At 37.5% G+C, this 6,994-nt stretch overlaps 1 non-coding gene across 1 annotated transcript; it reads right to left on the minus strand.

The window, feature by feature from the left end:
* Nucleotides 1–5,923: 5,923 nt before the first annotated feature.
* On the minus strand, nt 5,924–6,030 carry LOC135149799 (small nucleolar RNA R71). Its single transcript, XR_010288014.1, has one exon. It is a non-coding gene; the product is annotated as a small nucleolar RNA R71 (small nucleolar RNA).
* Nucleotides 6,031–6,994: the final 964 nt, after the last annotated feature.

Consider the following 6,994-nt stretch of genomic DNA (forward strand, 5'->3'; position numbering starts at 1 on the left):
TTGTGAATTAGGGATGTTAAATATGACATAGTTCTCTTGTATATATTTTTCATATACATTATATGTTTGGGAAAATAGATTTTTTTGCCACTCAACTTATAGCGTTTTTAGAAACTTACCACCCAACTTATTTATTTTTGCTTTTAGTCACTAATGTTAGGTTTGGTTTTATTTTTAGCCACCAACTTAGGTTCGGATTTGATTACGAGCATTATAATAATTTTTTGTAGCATCATTTATACATAGTGATAGTATGTAATATTTTGATGATGTGTCGTATGTTTATATCTTTATATATAGCAATAATAATATAAAATGAGCCGATGAAAATTAAAATCAGGAAAAATCATAATTAGATTCCAAAAATTCAATAAATCATGAATATGAAATTAATGACTTCAAACAATTGACCTCCTCTCATAAGATAAAGTGTAATTGAGTGATATGACGCATCACCTTTCGCTATTAAAGTTTCAATCGACTAGCTGATTAGTCCATATTTTTGCATATTTAAGTGCCTATCTTTTGTTTATTTTCGTAGTATTAATCGTTTATTTATTTTATTTCAGGAAATTGTAGATAAATAAAGGAAGAAGAGAAAATGCAAGAAAAAGGGAGAAAAAGAAAAGAAAAGAAGAAAATCAAAGAAAGTTGGCAAGTAAGGGGACACATGGAAGGCTATGATCTACCCAACACACATCCCACATGGATGGATTAGATTTAGCCACCCTACCCCTAAACCCTACATTTTTAGCTATAAATACCCCCACCCCTTTACTTGTAATGATAATCTTTTTAACCTAGTCTTTTCCTAGTTGGTAGGTAGTATAGTGCTAGATCTTCTTTTGTTCTCTCAATTTCATACCATATTTGTAAACACTTTTTATTTTAGTGCAAATTTTCTTTTAGCTTAATCTTATATTGTCTCTATTTTTTTTTCCCTACAAGTGACATGATTCTTAGTACCACCATATATGCTTAAGGGCTTTTGGGAAATGAAGAATCATTAAACTTGTGATTAGTGTAGATCTCTTATTATAGATTTGATTTTAGTAAGAAACTAAGTCCTAGCACAAAATTAATTTGTGTTAGGGTTTAGATTTAAAACCCCAAAATCATATTATTTATAGTTTTATTATTTAAAGTGCTAGTAGTAAGTTAATGTTAAAATATAAAAATTAGTCTAAAACTCTCGGTAATCAGTCCCCTGCTTTCGTTTTTTAAATAAACCCCAACTCACCTGCCGTATATTTCATTTTTAAAAACCCTCTCCTCTGTTTTGCCGAGTTGACTGAGTCGCGCCTTGAATTGGATTGTTTGCTCTGTTTTCTGCTTTCATTGAGTTTTGGCTATGTCGAGTCCGTTGAGTCAATTTACTGAGTCGTTGAGTCTGTTTTGTTGGACGTTTTGCTGCGTTTTTGCTTCTTTTTCCTGAGTCAGTTGTGTCGAGTTTGTGACTCGGTTGAATCGAGTCTGAGCTTTGTTTGCTACTCTGTTTTGTTGCTAGCCTGAGTTTGTAGTTTAAGTTTTAGACGAGTCCTTTACGGCTCTGCGTCGTCGAGTCCTGTTAGCGAGTGGGTTCTGTTTCGAGTTTGGGTTGGATTTGTTTGCGTTTTGCTGGATTTGTTTGCGTTTTGCTAGTGTCTAAGTGGTAAGTTGAGTCTTGGGTGTAGTTCTATTTCACCGAGTTCGCAAGTCTGGTACTGATTCGTATGCTTTTCGTTTTTTTTTTCTTTACTGGGTTGCGTTTCGAGTTTATGTCTTGCGTTGTTGTTTTGTTTGAAGTCTGAGTTGCTGTATTACCGAGTCGCTATCTTTGCTTCTCCGTCCGAGTCCAGTTTCCGAGTTTATGACTCTGCTATGTGTCGTTTTTGATGATTAGTTTTGTTATAAGTTTCGAGGCTGTTTGCTTTACGAGTCATAGAATAGAGGCTCAGTCTGCTGTGTTCTTTGCATCGAGTCTTTGTTTAATATTGTCCGAGTTCATTTTTGTTCGAAGTCCGGGTTCTGGTCTCCGAGTTTTTAATGAGTAGCACTAATTTTTGGTTTTGTATAAATCGTCAAGTTTGTGTACTCCTGAGTTGGTGGGTTTAGTTTATTAAGTTTGAAAATTATGTGCGTGGTTTGCTGTTAATAAGAATCTCAATTATGATTATTAATTTGTGGTCATTTCATTGTTTTGCTTCGAGATAAGCTGCTGTGATGATGTGTTGATTTATTCACCTGGAATCGAATGTACTACTTTTGCTCGCTAATAATTTTGATAAATTAGTTAGTTTTAAAAATATTTTAAAAATTGGTTTTTAATTTGAGATTATAATAAAGCTGAAATTAGTTTAACTTTTGAGCTTTGTAATTAGTTCATTATTTTTCGTTAGTAATTATTTAGATAAAGCCATTTTCACAAAATCAATTTGTTCTAATCCGCCTAGGTTATTAATTAAAGGTCGTGAAAATTATTTTAATCTCTGTGGATCGAATCATAAATATTAAAACGGTGATCGTGCGCTTGCGATTTATAAGGTATAATTTCTAGCACATCAAGTTTTTGGCGCCGCTGCCGGGGATTAAAATTAATTTTTCGCTCCTTTATTTTTAATCTTTCGGATTAGTTTCTTTTCTCACTATTTTTTTTGTTCTTTATTTCGAGGAAGAATATCCGGGAATCATGGAGTAAAGTGAACAAATTTTGCTCGGATTTGGAAGCTTGCTTTGGTATCCCGTATCTCTCCACTCTTATTTTTCGTTTTTATTTAGAAAACCACAAACAAATTTGAAAATTGAAAATCACAAACAAATCAAAAATTTAAAATCCAAAAATAGTAGTTAGAATTAAATATGTGTTGCACCATGCATTCTTACACTTAGGGCACATCATTTAGATTTTAATTTTTGTTTTTAAATTTTCGTACCTTTAATTGTGGTGATCGCTGGAGGACCCCAAGGTACGTTAATTTCTTTCTTTCTCTAGATTAGGACACGTAGTTTAAGCATCCATAGTTGTTTATCGCTTTAATTATCTCGTTGTGTGGAGCATCATTTTAAATAAATCTTAAGGGCAAAACCCAATCACAAGATAAGGGGAGGGATTTCATCACTCTTTCCTTGGCCCACAACAACTTAATTTCTTCATTTGCATTTCCCTAGCCTTTTAATAAAATTGAATTAGACGTTAGCCCCTAGGATTTCGCGCTCAATTAGGAAGGTACCTAAAGAACGAGGTAATCTTTAATTATTCCGACTCTTCGGTGTCTAAGGCAAGCGAAAGCTTACCTGGCCGATTAAGGTTTGGTGTCTAAGCGCGGAGATTGGCCTCTTGGCAATGCCTGCTCCAAACTGGCCAGACCGGTCCGAATAATTTTGGATTTATCGAGTTTTTGGTGGTCCTTAACGTTAGGAGCAAGGTCTAGTTCATTTTTATTAGGGAACCCTAGAATTAAGTTTTTCTTTCACTTTTACACCCTTTCTTTTGTTTGTTTTATTTCTTCGTACTTATTTGCTACGTGTTTACTATCTAGTTTATGCGAACTACTTGGGTTAGGAGCGAATCGTCTAGATTAGTTAGACCGATCATCGAAATTCCTTCTTCGTCCTCTTCGGACTCCGAACCCATAGAAGCTAGCGAACCGATAGTAAACATGGCGTTGTCTCTTAAAGACCGCTGTTACCCGTCCCGTTCCGCTCAACCTTCGTGTATCACCCTTCCTCCCGTTAATGGGAACAATTTCGAGATTAAGGCACATCACATTAGCATGTTGCCTAAATTTTTAGGGAGTGATGTGATAAGTGGTATTTATACACACTTATAGGCCTTCATTTCCACTTAAATTGGTTGGTTGTACTTAAGTGTTTAGTGTCTTTTGATGTGTTTTTAGTGTTTTTCTGTGCAGGTCACGAGTTGAGGTGATGAAGTGATTTTCTATCATTTTAGGTTGTTTTTGGTGCATTATTTGCAAGAATAGAGAATTGTGGATTCATCACGACTTGGGATTTTGTGGGTACATCTTCTACAAACCCTCACGAGAACACACTCGTCCACTAGAGCTATCTAGGGGTTTAAAGGGCTTGTTGCATGTGCTAAATGCAACCGTGATCACCTACGGAAGTGGTACTAGAGCGAGGAAGGGCATGCACGCGAGAACGAGCTAAAAAACGAAGAAACGGGCTGCCAGTGGCAGACAGTAGCGCGCCCGCGCTAGCTACTGTCCCCACTAGCGCGCCTGCGCTAGTTTAGCGCGGCCGCGCCCAGCAGAAGTGTCCCGGGCCGATTTTTGAAGCTTTTCTGATGGATTTTAGCAGCGGTCGAGGCCCGGTTGACTTGGTCAATGTACTTTATTTTCTCATGTGTAAAACCCTAGCCTTAATTGTATCGTAGAAGATCGGATTATAGTTTTATCAGTTTTCTCTCTTGTAATAAAGCACATTATCAGTTTTGTATTGGATCGTTCTTAGCGAGAAAGTGACAGTTTCGAGCGAGATCGTGAACATCAAATCTGTAACGTTGTGTTCTTTATTATTAATTCAAGTACTTTTATTCCGCTTAATTCTCGTATTTTATTTATCATGTTTTCATTAGAACCCATGATGTCGATTGGTTCGATTATGAACTAACCGCCTTCATGGGATTCTAATGGATTTATCGATGTAGTCTAGTAAAGAATATTAATTACTTGATTTTGTGACGTACGTTGATTTCTTTGCATGAGCCGTGCTTATTCTTCTTAGGAGCGTAGCTAACTTCTAAGTTGTTTGTTAATTCTTTCTGAAGCGAGAGTGGATGATTGAATTTAGAACTATGCCATGTAAACATAGGATTATGTGAATGAAACATAATTTGTGGTAGACTTGAACTATTTTTATCACCCTGTGTAATCACGATAGACGACTTGCTATTAAACCTCTCTGCTTACACTACCGCTATAGAGATATAGGGTCTGAGCTTTGTTGGTGTCCATGAGATCTCTGTCTTAATTGCGGATTTTGATTGGTATGATATGTGTGCAACGAGAGTTGGCATGTATTACTTTCGTGTTGTCTGATTAGGATCAACAGTCGCATGTTAATCAGTAATTTCAATTCTAGATGAATTCGATAATGAAGTTAGAATCCCATGTGTTTTCCTATTCTGAATTTGATTAGTAAATTTAGTTATTAGTATAAAAGAACACATCCTTGTTAATTGTCTTAGCAGTGAAAATTACTCATACATTGTTGCATAGGTGCGTATTCTTAATTCACCAGTCTCTGTGGGAACGAACAAATATATTACTTGTGATCACGTGCGCTTGCGTGTAGATTTTTGTGAACAAGTTTTTGGCGCCGCTGCCGGGGACTCGGTGTTAATTAAATAGTTTATGTACTTGTCATCAGTGTGCATTAAAATTCACTGACTAGGATTCTATTCTCTTCTCACTTTTCTTTTCTTTTCTTTATTTCAGGTACTTGGGTCGCGTTTATGCTAACACGTTCTAAAGCTCGTAAGGAAGGAATTGATTCATCTTCTTCTTCTTCTTCTGATTCTGAAACAATGACAGAACCTGAAGCACAACCAGACAGTAAGGCATTGAAGGATTTCTCTATGCCAAAGATCGATGATATCCAGTCAAGCATTGTCAGGCCTGCAATCGCAGCCAATGCCTTTGAAATCAAACCAGGAACTATTCAAATGGTCCAGAACTCAGTACAGTTTGGGGGTTCTCCTACTGAAGACCCTAATATGCATATACGTAATTTTATAGAGATCTGTGACACTTTCAAATTTAATGGAGTTTCTGATGATGCTGTGAAGCTAAGGCTTTTCCCATTTTCACTGAGAGATAAGGCTAAGGGATGGTTGCATTCTTTACCATCTGGCTCTATTACTACATGGGAAGATCTAGCTCAGAAATTTCTCACTAAATTCTTCCCCATGGCAAAGACTGCTGCACTACGAAATGCTCTATCTCAATTCTCTCAACAATCAGGAGAAACATTCTGTGAAGCCTGGGAGCGATATAAGGAGATGCTAAGGAAGTGTCCCCATCATGGCATGCCGGATTGGATGCAAATAAACTGTTTCTATAATGGTCTTGGACCTCAATCCAGACCTATGCTTGATGCTGCTTCTGGAGGTGCGCTATGGGCTAAAAGTTATGAAGAAGCTTATGATCTTATTGAAATGATGGCTGCTAATGAATATCAGAACCCTACTCAAAGACTTACTCAAGGGAAGGTAGCCGGAGTTCTTGATCTTGACACGTCTACAGCTATTGCTGCTCAACTTAAGGCTCTCACGATGAAAGTCAATTCTCTGGCTCACCAAGGAATTCAACAGCCAATCTCAATTTGCGAATTATGTGCTGGTACTCACTCTACTGATCAGTGTGCCATTTCTAGTGAATCAGCACAATTTGTGAGCAACTTTCAGAGAGGTCAACAGCCTGCTCCAGCTACTTACCATCCTAACAACCGAAATCATCCGAATTTCAGCTGGAGTAATAATCAGGGTTATAATCAGCCTCAACAAGGATTTCAACAGGGACCTAAACAGTATAGTCAGGCTGGAACTTCACAACAGTATGCACCTAAACATCCATATCACCCTCCGGGATTTCAGAATCATGGGCAATCAGCTAACGAAAGGTCTGACATGGAAGAGCTAAGACTCATGTACAAGAGTCAGGCAGTAACTTTAAAAGCTTTGGAGACACAAGTCGGTCAGTTAGCTAATGCTTTATTAAGCAGACCACAGGGGAATCTCCCTAGTGATACAGAGGTACCAGGTAAGAGGGACCCTAAAGAGCAAGTCCAATCCATTACGCTGAGATCTGGAAAAACTACAACAGGGCCAACCTCAACATTGGTACAAGATCAGGATGATGAACCGCAAGAAATTCCAGCAGAACTCCCTTCGAATACAATGGGCATAAAACCTAATGTTGAATTGGATAGGGTTATCCCTGCAGCTGCTCCGGTGTCAAAGCCATTATATCCACCACCTCCGTTTCCTAGGAGG

This window comes from Daucus carota, chromosome 9 (genome assembly GCF_001625215.2).
Source record: "Daucus carota subsp. sativus chromosome 9, DH1 v3.0, whole genome shotgun sequence".
In the NCBI taxonomy this organism is placed as follows: Eukaryota; Viridiplantae; Streptophyta; class Magnoliopsida; order Apiales; family Apiaceae; genus Daucus; species Daucus carota.